At 49.5% G+C, this 18676-nt stretch overlaps 1 protein-coding gene across 11 annotated transcripts in view; it reads left to right on the top strand.

The window, feature by feature from the left end:
- The first annotated feature begins 734 nt into the window (after nt 1–734).
- PLEKHG1 (pleckstrin homology and RhoGEF domain containing G1) overlaps nt 735–18676 on the top strand; it is a 229533-nt gene continuing 211591 nt past the window's right edge. For 4 of the 11 annotated variants that reach the window (XM_008263681.5, XM_051854241.3, XM_089333613.1 and 1 more), the window contains exons 1-2: nt 735–1348; nt 8156–8207. The gene's annotated coding sequence lies outside the window, so the exon portion shown is untranslated. Of the gene's footprint in view, nt 1349–1491; nt 1621–8155; nt 8208–18676 lie in introns of those variants that run through there. The other 7 variants (XM_008263680.5, XM_051854240.3, XM_089333612.1 and 4 more) reach the window with 3 other exon arrangements.

Below are 18676 nucleotides of genomic sequence, written 5' to 3'. Positions count from 1 at the left end.
GTCTCCTGTCTTTGAAAGGAAGCTGCCACCTGTCCTGTCAACCCCACAAGCTTATGGCAAGACCAAGTGTAAGGATGCTTTGAAGATGCCAAATGTCTGTTTCAGTCTCCCCGCAAATCTACTGTGGCCAATGTCTTCTGAGCACCACCCAGTCCCACAGCTCTGTCCCTCATGGAGACCCAAACAAATTCTAACACAGAGCACAAACTCAACATTGCAGAGGATTGAAGCACTGTATGGCCCCCTGCCCGCCTCCTTATTTTATTTCAGATCCTTATAATTTTCACAACCACACAGAAAGGAAAACATCAACAATAGCCAAAATGTATCCAGGTTTCTTCAGGGACAAAGGCCATCTCTGGAGCCTCTCTCACACCTTCTCCCATTTAAATTACACACACAGCAACTCTGTGAAGGAGGCACAGTCATCGCTATGCCCATTTTACAGATGAGAGAGTTGAGGCACAGAGAGGCTAAATAATTCCCTAAAAAGCCATCCAGGTAGCAACTAGCAAACAAGTAGAGCAAGAGCCCTTGAAATCCATCACCCACGGAGCCTGACACCCAGACCGGCCGGTGGGCGGCTGATGGGAGGCTTCGACGTGCCCTCCGCCCGCCCGACCGCCGCAGCGCCTTGATTGAAAGTCACAATCGCACTAGGTAGCTGGTGCCTTTAAGCACCTAATCTGGCCATCGCAAAGTTCTTCTCGCCTCTTTTCTCACTTTTACTTTCTGGAAGTAAAGGTCACCTGGCGCATTCCCCGAGGTGCTTAGGGTAAGGACGCCTGAAAACCCGGCGAGCTCCCCACTGTTGTCAACGTTTTATGGCCCCGGAGCTTCTGCGCCCGAGTGTGGACTTCCACCATCATCGCTGGGATGAGTTTAAAGCGAACACCTGGGAAATGGCCACGTCCAAGAGAGAGCTAAACCCGAAGACGCCGGGGAAAGGAAGAAAAGTGATGCGTCTGCGAAAACAGTAGCAGGGATTTTTTAAAAAAAATTTTCCCCCAGAGGCTGTAATTTGACTGCTCGCTTTGGCAAGGCTCCAGAAAGACAAGGCCAAGTGCTTAGCAAATCTCTGTTTCTCTTTCTCCTGCCCCCTCCTCCTCTCCACCTTGCTGGGCCCCGGGGCCCCGGGGAGGCGGGACGAACGATCCGCTGCTTCGGCCGGAGGAGCCGGCATCTCCGCGCTGGGAGGGGCCGGCCGGGCGCGGCCGAGCCGAGGAAGAGGAAGTCGGAGCCAGCAGCGGCTGCGGGGCGCTCGGGCCGCCCGAGCCGGCGCAGCGCAGCCCGCACAGTCCCCGCCGAGCGGCCAGCGCGGCCCAGCGCCGGGAGCCGCCCCTCTCCGGTAAGCGCCGCCCGGGCCTGGGCACCCCGGGGACTCTTCAGGGATGGGGCCGGGGACCCTGGGACTCCGCAGGTGGGGGCGGGCGGAGCGCGGGGCCGGGGCCCTGTGGACCCCGTGCGCGCCCCCTCCTGGGGTGGAGTCCGAGGGTGTCGGGGAGCCCAGCGCCGCCCGGGTCGAGACGAACCGCGGCGGCCCCCAAGTCCTCGTCCTCCCCGCCCCCGGCCCTCAGCTCAGCCCCTGCGGCTGCACCGAGGAGTTGCTGCGTGGTCCAGGTAGTGTGACGACCCCCTGCCCGGGACCCCGCCGCAGCCACCCCGTGTCAAGTTCCCGCACTGCAGTGCGGGCGCCCCAAGGTGGGAGTTGCGGGGCCCGGGGCTGCGCGAGGCGCACTGGGCAGGAGCAGCCCTGCCTTCCAGAAAACTGCGCGCCCCGGCTCCGCAAGTACGATTTTTAGGGGTGTGTGTGGCTGGGTGGGGGGGTAGGTGTCGGGAGTCCCGGGGGCAAACAGTGACACCCAGTCGGCTGCCGCTTCCATCGTCCCGGGGTGCGAGGACACCCGCGCTCTGCGGGGGATGCCGAGCCCGCCCCCTCTTTTTGTCCTCCGTGGGGTCCTGTCCTTAAACACTTAAGAGAAAGTGGTCCTGCCGGCCCGTCTCGTTCTGTTCCTGGGGAACAATAAGGCGGCGCTTTGCGGCTCACTGCTGCCCGGGTCGTGCGGGGGAAGCCGGTCTTCCCCGCGCTGCGGCCCCTCGCGCTCCCCGGGTACCACCGTCAGGTGGCCGCGGCTACTGCACCTATTTCTGAAATCGTGGAGTGTGAGTCCCGTGGAAGGCCGTGGGATCGGGGGTGAATCTGGGCAGACAGCGTGCGCCCCTGAGAGTGGTGTGGGGGTTTGCAACAGATTGGACCCAGAGCTGTCTCCTGCTTCCAATTTAAGCCAGGAAGGAAACCACCATGTTAACTCTAGGTCAGATCTGCCCCGTCCTAAGAGTAATGCTGTAAAAAAAATAATTCTGCATATATATATATATATATATATATAATATGCAGAGAGCGAGCAGTGTTAAAATCAGCATTCTCTGCTTCTCACTTTCTGTAGCTGGCATGCTGTTAAAGAATTGATAGATTCTGTATTCAAGTGCTGTAAGAACATCTCCAAGCTCACCAGAAAACTGTCCCAACTTTGCCGGTGATCGCTCTATGGGATCTTAGCAAGCTACCCGACCCCTGGTGGCCCAGGCCAGTTGGTTTCTACACCATGTCTGTGCACCGGTTTCTAGAGCCCAGGGCTCGCTGCTCAGCGGGCACCAACCTCCCCCATTTGTTCTGCAACACTCACGGCTTCCATGCCATAGCCTTGGGTTGCGCTTCTACAAAGCTTTGAGTCTGGAGTCCCCACCCCCGAGTTGACTTTTTGTCCTCTTTGAGGGCTAAGCTGCAGCCCCAGCTGAGGAGGTTTTCTTCTTTGGAGTTCTCCCACCTCCCTGGCTTCCTTCTCCAAAGGTCATCAAACGCAATCGCTGCCTGACCTTTTGTAGCTCTCCAGCGCTCTCTGCCCGCTGGCCGAGCAAAGGGAGAGTCGCACAGCCCGAAGTCTGCTATCCCCTGAACCAGCTGTTTTGCTCTGTCTTCCCCATGAGTTCGCTTTTCTTTAGCGCCTTTAGCAGGGGTGATTGTTAGCTAATGCAGGTTCAGACACTTCCCTGGGAGCTGCCAGTTGTAGTTCAAAGAGGCTAAATGATTACTTCTTAACTAATTGATAGGAAGTGGTAACATACTTTCTCAAAAGCCAGGATTGCCTGGGCTGTTCTCCCCCTTTGAGGATATGACTTTGCAGCGATTGCATTGAACTTTAATAATTTACGATGGACACGTAAATATAGGAAATATAGGAAATCCTTACGTTCACCTAGAGCTCTGACTCCTTTGTAAACTCAAAGCAAGCTCTGGGTCTGCACTCTGGCGCTTAATGGACACAGCGCATTCTTGGACAGTTTCTCCCCGCCCCTGCCATGGTTTCTTTGCTGGTGGTTGGTCTTTCATCTCTCTCTCCTCCTGGGGTGGGAAAGCTTAAATGGCTCTTACATGATTTAGCCTAGCCCCCACATCTCCAAGGTTCACAGAGTGTCAGTAGTTAACAAGTGCCCTGGAATTAGCCCACCTGGGTACGGGGCAGACTGCATCTCTCCTCAGTTCTGAGAGCTTTGCTCTTCTAAAGGAATTGGCTAGACATGGATTATACTGTAGTTACGGAAGGTAACAATCAGAGTTGATCACTGCCTCCAGATTTTCCCACCTTTCCCTATTTCTTCCCCTGTACATTTCTGAAGGTGTGGGCCTTAAAGGCTCCCGGGAGCTGCTGAGTTAGAGAGTCCGGGGGCTGTGTTTGGCATATGTGGCGTGCTTTGAAGAGGATTGCTGCCGGTCAACAGTGGCTGCAGGTGTGTGATTCTGCTGGCGCGAGGTCATCCGCAGCTGTTGAGGGGCAGAGCTATGATTTAACCCAGGCCCGCTTCCCCGTGCCCTCCATTGCACTCCTGCAGGGCCACGGTTTTTAAATTAGATGTAGTGGTGCCCTGTAAGAATAGAAGGTCGCTTGTCTCTTTTGACTTGGGAAAGATATAGATTCTAACTCAGAATGTTATATATTCAGGAAAGGATGGGATAGGCAGTGTTTTCCAGGCTCTCCGTGCAGTCTGGTGCTTGTGTGTGGCAGGCATCTCAGATACGAGTGTTTTGTCACAGGCAGGCATCAATCTCGCTTGATGAAATACAAAGCTGACCCTGATCCCCTTGGGCCATGCAGAGCCACGGGCGTCTGTGCCAAGTAGAACTTACTCAAGAGCTGGCTTTCAAGTGATGACTCCGTGCTCAGCTTTCTATTGTTCCTGTTCTTGCGAAGCAACGGGTGCTTTAGCAAGGAAGATGGAAATATAGGGCCAGTCACCCGGGCGATGGGCTTGGCATCCCCGGGGGCTGCAGAACAACTTGGAGCACACCTGAGTGATTCCTGTCCCGGTGACCAGGAGGTGACTGTAGACCTGGAATAGTCCTCATGTTTGACCGTGGGTATCTTTTCAATCTGTGTACATAAGGTTGCACCAAAAAAATGTTTTCTGCTAAGATATGAGTCAAGTAAAATTTTCCAAACCTAAACATCTTCCTTTGGTGGGTACTGAATTCTTGTTTAAGGGAAAGCTAAAACCCACCAGATTCATGGACCCCCAAGTGCACAACTCTTTTTCTTTCCCTCTGCCCCATACAATCTTCAAGGAAAGGTGACTTGGAGAGTGCTAATGTTAGGCTGAATCTAAAAAAGAAGAAGAATTCCAGCTACGCCCACTTGTAATAACTGATAGGAGGAGAGTCAGGGTTTTCGTGGGTCTTTAATTAAGAAAGTTGTTTTGGTAAGCCTTCATAACCAGGATGCTGCGGCGTCTGCGGCAGCCTCCTTGCGCCGGTGTTAGGAAGTTCAGCCTGGTTGGTGCAACACTTGGCCAGAAGCTAACAAGCCCCAGTGTGTGCAGAAGGACAGCTTTTTAAAATGCCAAGGAAAAGCGCTACAGTGGGCACTAAGCTTAAATAATAGCTAAAACTGTAGAATTCTCAGTTATACCCTCAGTTAAATTCCTCTCAGAACTGTTAAATCCATAAATCATCATACTACTAAATGAACTCTGATATTTGAAGTGGTAAATAGATCTAGTGCTGTGTGTGTCTGCTCACCATAAGCACCAACTTCAGTAGTCTGGGACTAAGGAGATGAGAAAGGGACTCATGGAAAGAAGTCCAGGATCCGGGAGGTAGCAGAGGATTTCCTGTAAGAAGCCAGCTGGGGAGGATTCCAGGCTTGGGGGTATGCCTCTGTCATGTGCTCTTCGGTTTGGAGGATTTTTGCTTGTTTGTTTACAAGCCTTGAATCTGTAAATGTGAATATTTGTTTGCAAGCCATACAAAAACAGACTGCAAGCTAGACTTGGCCACCTGCCACAGTTTGCTAACTCTGTCCTAGGTGAACCATTCTGTATTTGTAGTTGCCTTCAGTGTTTTTGTGGAGATCCTGAATAACAGATTTCATAGTGACTGCCCTATATCAGGACTCCTATGTCACTCCTTGTCCTGGTCGTCCTTGTGTGTTTTCTGTTTACATGGGGGCTTCAAGTCTCTGTTAAACAGAGCAGTCCGTTGGCATCAGAATGCGGTGCCTGATTTCAACATTGTGCCTTGAGTTAGATGCTGAGTGGGAGGGAAGCTTGGCTGGCTTCGAATAAAGCCCCCCTTGAAAGTGAAGTGATCATTGGTGACTGCATATGAAGTGATGTGCAGACCCTGAGCATGACGCCTGAGGCTTGTACCTGCTCTTGCACCTGTGCGTATACCCTGTGTCCCTTTTAGAGCCCTAGGTGGGCTGTGCTGTTGGTCCCTGCGATGGGAGCCTCCCACACAATGTGTGAATGCATCTTCCCTGGAGCCTTTCCTCATTGCGTTGGGCAGATGCAGGCACCTCTGTCTTGATGCCTGCATGGAGCTTTATTATTAGTGGAGCCTTCAGAGTTTCAGAGGAAGGTGGTGATCTCCCATCGACAAAGAGTTCCTTTGCATTGTTCCTCTTGGCAGCTTCATCTTGCATAGAAACAGAACCAAGCACAGAACTGGTCCAGGGCCTTGAATGTGATTCACAGTATAACTTGGTGTTTATGGGCTTTGGGGTCAGGCTAAGCCAAAGGTAGTGCTGGCTTCTGCACTCACCTGCTACAAGTTCTCCCATTTTTAAAGTAGCTAAAAAGAAGAATGACCATTTAATTGCTAGGAATAAATAAGGTTTTCCTGTGTCACACATTTAGTTCTGGGTCTGATGAGTAGTAATTGCTCAATACTCATTTGTATTCATTCCAGAGCTGTTTATTGAGATCTTCTTATGCCTAGAATAATGCCTGACCAACACAAGAGAGAGGCCTCCTTAGAGATGTGATCAGCAAGATGGGGGAATCAGAGTAATGGGTGGGTTGCCTTCAACTGGTGGTCCAGGAAGCAACACTTGAACTAAGACTTGAATGATAGTGGTGGGTTCCTGTTTCCTCAGATCTAAGATCCCTTTGAAATGCACCATTTTTAATGTGACACCACATAAAATCTTTGTAGAAAGAGATGCTTTCTACAAAGTTGACACCACTCCCTGTAGGATGGATCCAAAAGTTGTGAAACCTGTGTATCTTGGCATCAGTGAAGTATGTTCCTACTCATGCTCAGTAAGTGCCTGTTGCATACATGAGTGTTACTCTACATTTGCATACAAGACCCTGCCACGATGGTTTACACTGTGGCTGAATTTCTCTCTTCTGTGTCTCAGCTCTGGGATGTTGAATGGGACCTGGCAAAGAGTAGAAAAACACATGGTAAATAGAAGTCTTGTAAGACATGTATGATCTAATGTGTTTTAAAATAAGAAAATAGTTTTAAACATGAAGTGACCAGAGGGCATCAGTCAACCCCGTGTGAGCTCTTGCAGAGGGATAATTCCTTTTGGCAGCTGTCTGCAGAGATGTGTGAATCCTTGATGCACAGAAGTGCCTTCCTCGGGGCACTGAAAGCTCTCAGGGCTGACTTCTTCTGTTTCCTAGATTTAATTTCACATAAACGCTTGCCCTCCCCTGCCTGCCCGGGGGGCTGAAGGTCCTGTGATGGAGCTGATCCTTCCTGGCAGTGGAATGGAAGGGGCTCCGTTTCAGGGCAGCCCCCTGCCTGCTCTGGCAAGCCTCAGGGTTTTCCCATTCTGAGCTGAGTTCTCTTCCAATATTTCCCCTCCTTCCTCTCTGTTGAGAGAGTGAAACACTGTTGAAGTCTTAGCTTTTCTGACCATGCTGTAAACTCTGGGTCCTACTCAAGACCTTTCTTCCATACCCAGTTTGGATCTTCCCCTCTCCCTCTCCCCCGCTCCCCCTCCCCCCCCCTCCATCTCCAGCTCTCCCTCCTTCCCCCCAAGATTCCTTTAACTTCTGTTTCCGGATGACTCAGTGGGAATGTTGACAATGCTTGGCTATTTCTAGCTGCAATGCAGGGTGCCTCCATGCTGTTCTGATTTTCCTTCAACATGTCACCCATGTCCCCACCTGGCACACCAGCCTTCTCCACATGGGGAGCTTGTCCTTCCATCCACTCTTCTGGAATCTGTATCTTCAGGGTGCTTGTCGGCTCCTTCCTGCTCTTCCAACTCTGCTACTGAAGCCAGACCAAAGTCCCCTTCTCGCACGCTGTCCAACAGAGGAGTCAAAGCCCGCATCTTCCTGAGCTACCTCCTTCCTCCCTGCATTGTCCCATGTGGGTGAAGGCCCTCACGTCATTGGAAGGCTTCAGATCAGACACCAACACTGGCCCAAATAGGCATCTCTGGACACAGGTCCATGTAAAGGAAAAGGCATTCTTGGGCATTCCAGGGGATGGTTTAAGGCTGCCTCCTGTCTGGGACCAGCAAGTTGGTTGCAGTGGGAGTGGGGGGGTGGGAAGGAGTGATGAAGAGGTGAGGCCACCAGGAAGCAGGGAAGGGCCCATCCCCAGCCGTCAGCGTTCTGCTCCCCTGGCTGCATGATTACAGACAGTCCTCAAACCCTGACATCTGTGTTTCTCTGCTGTGCTGTGAGTGGGGAAACACTGTAATCTGAGCATAAATATACCGTCCAGCGTTTGTCCCGTTTAACCACGTAAGCCTGTTATTAGTCTAAGCATCTGTGTTGTGCTAACATATTATAGCTGCCTCCAAGGGTGATGTGTTTGCTGCTCTGAAGTAGCTTACCGTTCACATATTTTCAGGTGTCTCACTTTGCAGATTGGAAACAACGCACACACCGATGAAGGAGCGTGAGTGAGTTGTGACGCAGAATCCAAGGGTCACTGAGGGGTGGCGGGGTGGGGGGCGGGATATTAGGAAGATGGAGGCTTTAAAAGTTAAGGAGTCGTGAGGGTGGGGCTGTAGCGAACAGGTGGGGCATGGTGCATGGAAGGCCGACTACACCGGGCTGTCAGGGAAATAGCACCGGGACGCACTGGGAGCTTTTGGAGTGGAGTCAGGGAGGGAAGTCGTGGTGGTCTTGGGTTTTTTTTTTTTTTCCATTTCTCTTTACTCTCCTTAATATAAGTGCTATTTCTTCCTCCTCCTTTAACAATTAAGTGGTCAGATTCAACTCTAAAGAATGCCGTTTAATCTCAGGCCTTAACGGTATCTGACCTTGAAGCCAACACCAAGGAGGTATGTGGAAGTGATGATAGGGTCCTGGTGGAGCCCCTGTAGTCCATAGGTGCACCCCATCACCAGGGAGTGCTACCTCCACAGGGACATTCCATAAAGTGTCACTGGGAAGCTCTCTTGTTTCTTGTTTCTTCTAGAGCTTATCTGAACTGGAGGACAGTATTGTAATTATCTGTATGTTGAGTGTGATGAGTTTCATGATAGCAATGACTTTCAAAATCCAGAATGTTCCTGCGGAGCAAGAGGAGGCTGGTTTTTTTTGTTTTGTTTTTTGTTTTTGTTTGTTTGTTTTTTTATTTTTTTTTATTATTTTTTGACAGGCAGAGTGGACAGTGAGAGAGAGAGACAGAGAGAAAGGTCTTCCTTTGCCGTTGGTTCACCCTCCAATGGCCGCCGCGGCCAGCGCGCTGCGGCCGGCGCACCGCACTGATCCGATGACAGGAGCCAGGAGCCAGGTGCTTTTCCTGGTCTCCCATGGGGTGCAGGGCCCAAGCACCTGGGCCATCCTCCACTGCACTCCCTGGCCACAGCAGAGAGCTGGCCTGGAAGAGGGGCAACCGGGACGGAATCCGGCGCCCCAACTGGGACAAGAACCCGGTGTGCCGGCGCCGCTAGGCGGAGGATTGGCCTAGTGAGCCGCGGCGCCGGCCAAGGAGGCTGGTTTTGCTTTGTGATCTATCACATACCATGGTGCAGTGCTCCTGTAGTTCAAGCAGTATCTGGGTAGGAAGTTCATGGGAGTTTATTCTTAATTTCTTTAGAAATAAAGAAGAACATACATTTTACTACTAGCTGAAGACATAATAGCTAGCAATAGGTATTCTAAGATTCTTTTTGTATTTGTATTATGACTATATGTAGAAAGCATACCTACTCTTTTTTAACAGGTAGAGTTATAGACAGAGAGAGAGAGACAGAGAGACAGAGAGAAAGGTCTTCCTTCTGTTGATTCACTCCCCAAATGGCCTCTATGGCCGGCGCCGCGCTGATCCGAAGCCAGGAGCCAGGTGCTTCCTCCTAGTATCCCATGTGGGTGCAGGAGCCCAAGCACTTGGGCCATCCTCCACTGCCCTCCTGGGCCACAGCAGAGGCTGGACTGGAAGAGGAGCAACCGGGACTAGAACCGGCGCCCATATGGGATGCTGACACCACAGGTGGAGGATTAACCAAGTGAGCCACGGTGCCAGCCCCCATACCTACTCTTTAATGAGAAGATTCATATTTGATACCTTGATTTGCATAATATATATAACAACCAAATTAAGATTTTCTTCCTTTCTTTGCTTATAGCACCAAACCAAGCACTGGTCCTAGGGCATGAATTATGGGAAAAATGGTGTGCTTGGAAAGGATGTTTTTCTTAGCTCTGAATACTCAGATGAAATGTGGGAAGGATAGAATAGAATTAGGCAGTCTGTGTGTCAGTTGGAAGTTATTTGTAAATGCCTTTTAGAGTAGGCTTACAACTGTATAATAAAGATAGTGCACCTCATTCATAATAAGCCCTTGATAAAGAATGGCTATTTTATGTCTGCTGAGTGGCGCATTTAATTTGTTTCTGGTTGACACATAGTATCTGTGCATACTTCTGGGGCACAATGTGATGTTCTTTGGCTGGGTCAGTAAGTAGGTGGGGAAACAGCTGGGAAAAGCCACCTGGGTGCTGGAAGAGCCTTAAGACTCCTGAGGCAAGAGTCCATAGTGGGGAGGAAACACATTTTTTATTTGTTTTGCTATAGTAGGGACCCAGTATTCATTGTACCTGGAAACTCAGATTAGAATTAATCTATTCAACAAATGTACGTAAGCTCTGGAGAAACAGTGATGAACAAACCAGACCAAACGCAGAGTGACCATGTGACCAGGCGTGGGACGGGACGGGGTGGGGTGGGGTGGTCAGAAAGGTCTACCTGAGGGGGTAGTCTTGGGGCCAAGGAGGTGCTGCTCCTGATGGATCTGAGGGAAGAACGGTCTAGGTGGGGAGAGGAGCAAGTGTGGAGGGCCTCAGAGAGACAGCAGCTTCAGGAGTGTAGGTGTGGAGTTGGGGGGACATAGGCGGGGCTGGGTTGTTAGGGCTGTACAACGTGAGCGTTCTTTGCCATCAGCGTGGGATGCCAAGCTGGGAGGGTGTGAGCTGGAGATGAACATCGCCTGAATACTGCCCACTGAACACTCTGGCTGTCGTGCCGAGAACTGTAGCGGAAGGTTCTTAGCTGGAGCTGTTGGGAAGCTATTGCCGTGGTGCAGAGAAGGCAGCTGGCAGAGAGGAGATAGCGCAGCCCGGTGTGATTCAGAACTGGAGCGCCAGCGAAGACACTGCAGCTCGAGGTTTGGCTGGGGGGCAGGGCCGCTGTTTGCTCTGCCCTCCTTGCTGGCTTCTCCGTGCTCACTTGCATCTCTCTTTCTCCTTTGGCATTCCTGTTACCTCTGTCCTAGCACTTAGGTTGCAATACTTTCCCTTCTAATTAAAATGATTTGAGAGGCAGCGAGACAGAGAGAGAGCTTTCATCTGCTGATTCGCTCCACAAATGCCCACAAAGCTGGGGCTGGGCGGGAGCTGAAGCTGGGACTGGGAATTCAATCTACATCTGCCACATGGGTGGCAGGAACCCAGTCACCACAACCATCATCACTGCCCTCCAGAGTTTGCATCGGCAGGAAGCTGGAATCGGAACCAGACACTCCAGTGTGGGATATAGGAGGGTCTTAACAGTGAGGCTAAGCACCCTCCCCTGATGTGATACTTTTGATAGCTATTTCCTTTTTTCTTTTTAAAGATTTATTTATTTATTTGAAAGGCAGTGTTACAGAGAGGAAGAGGGGCGGGGGTCCTCCATCCACAGGTTTACTCCCCAAATGACCATAATGGCCAGAGCTGGGCCAATCCGAAGCCCAGATCTCCCTCTGGGACCCCCACATGGGTGCAGGGGCCCAAGGACTTGGGCCATCCTCTGCTGCTTTCCCAGGACATAACCGAGATTTGGATCAGAAGTGGAGCAGCTGGGATTCGAACTGGCACCCATGTGGGATGCTGGCACTGCAGGCAGCGGCTTCACCGGCTACGCCACAGTGCCGGCCCCAAAAACTATTTCATTGTCAGCCTTCCCTTAGCAGACTTCATACTCCTTGAGAACAAGTGTTTGAACAAAATAGTTTTCCTTCTACTGGTCAAAATGATCTTTAAGAAAGTTAAGCAAAGAGCAGCAAACTCAGTTTTCACCAATTACTTGAACAAAAATCCTAACTAGGAAGGTAAATATTTAAATGAAAAAGAAGATGAGGAAAGGAGATAAAAGGAGACAGAAAGTCCAGAAAACCCACCAGAGAAGTAAAGAAGCTGTTAACACTTCATAAAGGTTTCTTTAGGAAGTGTTTTCTTTCAAATGTAATGAGAATCCAGTAGTTGTATTGGTTTAAAAGTGTTTGGGTCTGGAATTGCAGTGCTCTGTTAGTACGTGTGTCCACGCATCCCTGTCACTGGTTTATAGCAAACTTGCAAACTCAACGGGAGTTGTGTTTATTCTGGAACAGAACTAGCTCTCAACGAGGTCTCTCTAATGTTCCAAACCCTTTGAGCAGCTTGTGCGTTTCTAGGCAGGCTATCAACCCTTGGCCAAGCCCATAAACATGCCTGATTATGTATGGGAGAGCATCTGAGGCCTTGGGGTAAGGAGCGGATCTCCTGGGGCACAGAGATCGGGCCAGAGCCGTCGTTCTGCTGTCCCTCGAGAGCATGGTCCCTGGCACACTGGTGATCTGTAATCAGTTGTTTCACTTGGATTCTGGTCCAAGTCTCTATTTCCACTGTCAAGCGGAGTTCAGAGGTCTGGTGTTCAATGCCGGTGTGCGGCTTCTGGGTAAAAACCTTAATTCTAGGTTGCCAGTTTAGAAATGTGAAGACGAGGTTGAGAAGTCTGTATTTATTATTCTCATATTCAGAATTCTTACTAGGAAGAAAAAAGAATATGGCATAACTACATGGCGGCGGGGGGGTGGTGCTTTAAGAAGTCCTATTACTGCTGTGTGATTTATAAATTCATTTTGTTAAGACAAATCTCCAAAGGAGCAATTCATATTCAAAGAGAATGGATTCTGGCGGCCTTGTTTTAGTTACTGTGCTGTTTAAAAAGTAATCAAATGGTGTTTCCCTTAGAGTATTCTGATTGGAAATTTCTGGCTCAAATAGGCCTTAATGTGTTTCAAAAGAAGGCAAGAGGGAAACTAAGAAACCTGGGATCTATCAATTTGGCTTTCGCACAGCTGACTCGGTCACCCCCTCCCCACAGCGCTGCACTCGTAATCTCTATTTCCAGACCTACCTCTAACTTCCTGGCCTGGTTTTCCCCCCAGCCTTTTCCAACTCTTAGTTAATAGCCCAGCCATTCAATGGTCACAGCAAGCCGTTTTCCTTCCCTTTCCTGCCTCATCCAGTCGGTAGCAATAACTCCTTAAATAGTTCTCAATCCATATTCATTTATTCACACCCCTTCCTGTCCTTTTCGGCTCAGTCTCTTGCCTACAACAGTTTGCTGGGCCAGCATTGATTGATGTTTCCAGAACACAAACCTGACCATTGAATGCATTTTAACATGAGCCTATTCTAATGGCTTAGCTCATAGGCAAGGGTGACAATGGAACTTAAGGCAGAGGTAAAAGTCCTGCTGAGAAAGCCTTAGTGTTTCTCTGGTCCCACCCTCCTGTCAAACTTCAGGTCCCATCCGCAGAGGAAACCGTGTGGCCTTTGTTCCCAACACATCCACCATCTTAGAACCTGTCACGGTCTTCACTGTTTGCTACAGGTCCTCCCACTTTGTTCCCTCCCTGGATGACCAGGGTAGGTTCTATCAGGTCTCCTTGTGTGCACTTTGCCCCCTACTGTCTGTTTGCTACACAGCAGCCAGGTGGTCCTGTTCCTTGTTAGCTCAGCCTCCTCTGAGGGTTTTCCACCTGGCTCAGAGCCAGGAGCATGTCCGTGGGGCAGCCTGTGAGCCCCTTCCAGTCCGGCCCCTGCTCTGTCATCTCGCTCCTGCTGCTCTCCTTACTCACTCAGCATAACCTTGCTGGCCTCCATGTTCCCCACAATTCCACACACCAGCCTCAGATTGTTCCCTTCTGCTTGGGACATTCTTCTCCAGACTTCAGAGCCTGACTGTTCCCCGCTCAAGTGTCCCCTTAGCGAAGAAGGCTTCCTGACCCCACTATACCTTGCAAGCCGCGGCCTTCTGACCATCTGACCACACCTCCTTGTGTGCATAGTGTTTCTCAACTCCTTGCAGAGGGTGTATTTTTGAGCATCTGTCCTGCTGTCCCAGAGACGGGGACCTTGTGTTGCTCACCACTGTATTCCTAGTGCTTTAGAACTGCCCAGCAGAGAGAGCACCTTAAACCTTTGTGACTAAATCAACGTCAGTCCAGCAGTTGCCATCTCTTGGTTCTGAGTCAGTTATGCTATATTCTGAGTGCTGGGTGTCTGATTCAGTTATGCTATATTCTAGAGCAGAGAGCAGCAGCCCAAGGGACCGGGGGTGGATGGGCCGTGGTGGTGGGTGGGAGCAGAAGGGATGGAAAACCTCCCCTAAGACTCCCTCTTCCTCGCTCCTGCCCTCAGACTCCTGGGCTTCTAAGGAAGCTTCTCTAGGCAGTCTACTTACCTCTTGGCTGAAAAGCCAGCTCTTACCCTGTGTTCTCAGTAATGTGGTTTGGTAGGTAAATCTGTAGACCCTGGAACCAGACTACCTGGACTCAAGCTGAGTTTCACCACTTAGCGTTGACATGACCTTGGACAAACTGTTTAGCCTCTTCAAGCCTAGAGCACCATCTTACAGATGATGGAAATAATACTACTTCCTGGGGTTATAATGAGGGCTAAATCATCCTCTAACATGTGTGGGGAACCTAGTCCTGACAGAAAAATTTAGGCTAATGTTAGCTATTATTTCATCAAAATTTCTGTGAAATTCAACATCTTTCAAAAAACCCCAAATCTTCTTTCTCAGAAAACCAAGTGTCTTTCGGTTACCATTTTATTAAGTTCCTTGTGTATTAATTTCCTACCCTAATGTAGGCTATCGGCTTATCCATGTCTCATATGAGAAATAAATTTTGTATGCTTGTACAAAGGAGATTGTATTTATCCACCCATTTCTTACCTCCTATGGCTGGTGTGATTGACACACCGTAAATTACTGTTTGTTGTCTTTCTAAGCTCCTTGGCAGAGGAATTCATCATTTAATTAAGGAGATTCCCAAACAGCCATAAGTAGAGGATATAATATAATGATCCCCCACATACCCATCTGCCAGATTCAGCAAGTATAAGCATTTTGATGATCTTACATCACCTGTTTCCCCTCTTTCCTACATCCCCCACTTTGGAGTAACAAAAGCAAATCTAAGGTTTCATGTTATTTTGCCCACAGATATTTCAATATCTATTTCCAGCTGATAAGGACATTTTTCTTTATAGCCATCACAAAATTAACACACCTAATCAAAGTGGCAGTGGCTCCTTAATATCAACTGGTCAACCGGGACTTTGTCCATAGTCAAATTGCCATGTCAGAACAGGATTTTGTTATTTTATTTTTGGACTTTTTGCCTTTGGTCTCTTTTGTTCACTGCCATGTCCCAGGTACATAATTGACATTATAATGTTTGAATGGATGACTGAGTTGTGTTCTAAAAATTTGTCCTTAGAAGACAGTTCTATAAAAAACATTATAAATTGTGATTGTAATTTTTTAAAGTTTATTTATTTACTTGGTTTATCATTTACTTGAAAGGCAGAGGTACAGAGAAAGAGGGAGAGAAAGCTATCTTCCATCCACTGCTGCACTCCCCAGATGTTCACAATGGTAGGGCTGAGCCTGAAGCTCCATCCCAGTTTCCCACTTGGCATCCAAGTACTTGGGCGACCTTCTGCTGCTTTCCCAAGCACATTAGCAGGAAGCTGGACAGGAAGTGGAACTGGCACCCATATGGGGCCAGCATCACGGGCAGAGGCTTAACCCACTTCACCACAACACCAGTCCCTGGTGGTGACTGTGGTCCTGAGCTAATGTAAGAAAGCCCACTTGACTCATGAAGCAGCTTAGGCATGGCTATGTCTCATGTTTATGAGTGTGTAGGACAAACAGCAGTGCCTTTGAGTGAGCCGCTACCTTCAGAGTTTTAGCTGGGATAGGCTGGAATCTGACTTTCTGTGTCAGATGGGTCTGGAATCCCGCTGCTTCCACCCTTCTTGAACAGGGAATGAAAGTCGCATGGTTCATACTGGTAGAATAGCGTGCACTGTCTTATAACTATGAACAGTACTGTTTGTCAGCTAGTTCTGCATTTGTAAAATGGGAGACAGTGGGGAACTAGAGCATAGGATTGTTATGAATGTATAGCAATGGTAGACAGTGTTATCCTGTGCTTGGCTTTCAGCAGCTACTTACTGGACAACTGTGGTCTTTCCCTTGTCACCGAGCCACTGTTGTTGGTCACCTCCAAGGCCGGAGTGGAAAGGCTCCCAAAGGTAGCTTGGGGGCAAGAGACTATCAAATGGAACCTCATCCTCAACACTGTTACCTCCTAGGCCTCTCTGCCCCTGTATCTAAACTCTTGCTTTCTCTTTAAGGTTTTGTTGTGGTCACTGTGGATTAGCAAAAGCACTGTTGTCATTTTACTTCTGGTCATTACCTTTTGACAGCTAGTTAAGGGTCAGTTTGATGAGGTTCTGAGTGTTAGAACAATTTAGTTTTCTTTTGTGGTATTGAAAGGATCAAAAAGCAATGCCTATAGTTCTGACTTCTTTTTTCTAGTGAACACTGAAGGGGGCAATGAAAAATAGGTTCTATGCTACCCCGGGCATTTGGGGGGTTACTGAAACCCCTAATAAGTGACTGAATTATTTTTAAAGGTTTGCTTATTTATTTTGAAAGATTATAGAGAGAGAGGGAGAGACAGAGATCTTCCATCCACTGACCCACTCACAAGATGACCACAATGGCCAGAGCTACGGTAGGCCAAAGCCAGGAGCTAAGAGCTTCATCCAGGCCTCCTACGTGGATACAGGGGTTCAAGCACTGGGGCCATTTCCCATTGCTTTTCCCAAACCACTAGCAGGAAACTGGATCGGAAGTGGAGCAGCCGGGACTTGAACCAGCGCCCATATGGGGTGCTGGCACTGCAGGCTGAGGTTTTACCTGCTATGCTACAGTGCCAGCCTCTGAATGACGGAATGACGCTTCACTTCGTATTGAAGTAAGGTTGCTGGCAGCCTCAGTGGGCTCCTTCCTATGTGTTGAGGCTGCAGCTAGTCTTGTTGGGAACACACTGGCAAATGACTTCACGTAGCATGTCCAGATGCGAGTTCTGCCTCACTCCCCGACATCCACAAGGAGTGGCTCTGTCTTTCCTAGACCCTGGCTTGCTCAAGGCAGGAGAACTGGTATATTTGAGGTGAAGAAAGCTTACCTACAACCCCAATCCCTCCCCGGGACCGAGGCTGCAGAGTCTCAGCCCAAGCTCTGAGGATCTTGTTGCGGAGTGCGCCCCACTGGGCGCTTCTCTGCTTCAGAGTCTGTGCCCCCCACCCCAAACAGACCCAACAGGTCTCCTTGACCTGGAGATCTCTGCTCACTCTCCCATGGCCTGCATCACCCTCTGAACACTGGCCTCTGCTTTGCCTGTCCTTCTCCTCCCTCACGGCCCCTTCAAAAAGCTTATGGAAAATGAGATTTAAAAATAAAGGGCCAGCCATTGTGGCCTAGCGGGTAAAGCTGCCACCTGCAATGCTGGCATCCCATATGGGTGCCAGTTCAGGTCCTGGCTGCTCCACTTCCAATCCAGCTCCCTGCTAATGACTTGGGAAAGCAGCAGGTGACGGCTCAAGTACCTGGGCCATGCCACCCATTTGAGAGACCTGGAAGAAGCTCTTGGCTTCAGCCTGGCCCAGTGCTGGCTATTGCAGGCATCTGTATAGTGAGCCAGTGGACATAAGAACTCCATCACACACACACACACACTCTCTCTCTCTCCCTCTGTCTCTTTAACTGTAACTTTCAAGTAAATAAATAAATACGTCTTTAAAAAAAAAAAAGTTTAGGGGGAGCAGCTCTTTAGTCTAGTGTTCTACATTGGAGTGCTTTGGTTCATTTTCTGGCTCCGGCTCCTGACTCCAGCTTTCCATCAATGCAGACCCTAGATTGCAGTGGTGGTTGTTCAAGTAATTGGGTTCTTGCTGCCCACGTGGGAGACCTGGATTGAATTCCTGGCTGCAGCCCCAGTCCAATGGGAAATGAACCTGTGTATGACAATGTTCTCTCTCTCTCTCCCTCTCAAATAAATTTTGAAAATTTAAGTTTATTTTGGTGCAACGAATTTTAAATCCATGGATACAAGGGTGTAAGTCCATGGAAAGAAAAGTGAGGAAAGGTAAAACAGTGACTTAAAAGAGGAAGAAATTGGCCTCTTCCTCACAGAGCTGAGTGGAGTCAGGGCTAATAGGTGGCTTTCAGCAACTTGGGATCTAAGCTTCTTCCATTTTAATGTCCTGAGGGCTGTCCTGTTAATTTGGGACAACCCTATACCCAGATAAAACCACAACTTCTGGACTGGCACCGTGGCTCACTAGGCTAATCCTCTGCCTGCGGCGCCAGTACTCTGGGTTCTAGTCCCAGTTGGGGCGCTGGATTCTGTCCTGGTTGCTCCTCTTCCAGTCCAGCTCTTTGCTTTGGCCTGGGAGCGCAGTGGAGGATGGCCCAAGTGCTTGGGCTCTTGTACCCGCATGGGAGACCAGGAGGAAGTGCCTGGCTCCTGGCTTCGGATTTGCACAGCACGCCAGCCATAGCGGCCATTTAGGGGGTGAACCAACAGAAGGAAGACCCTTCTCTCTGTGTCTCTCTCTCTCTCTAACTCTGTCAAAAAAATTTTTTTTAAATTAAAAAAAATCACAGCTTGTGTTGTAAGGAGAGTGGCAACTTGGGGACCCACTCATTCCTGAGAAAAGAGGAAAGGACCATGACAAGATGTGCCAGGCAGAGGTGGAGTGGCTCTGGCCACTCTCTGGGCTGAACTAGACTGCTGGGGGGCCCAGCCCA

Source organism: Oryctolagus cuniculus, chromosome 5, assembly GCF_051225735.1.
Source record: "Oryctolagus cuniculus isolate XC-2025 breed Fujian yellow rabbit chromosome 5, ASM5122573v1, whole genome shotgun sequence".
NCBI lineage: Eukaryota > Metazoa > Chordata > Mammalia > Lagomorpha > Leporidae > Oryctolagus > Oryctolagus cuniculus.
This window is presented reverse-complemented; position numbering and strand designations above follow the sequence as displayed.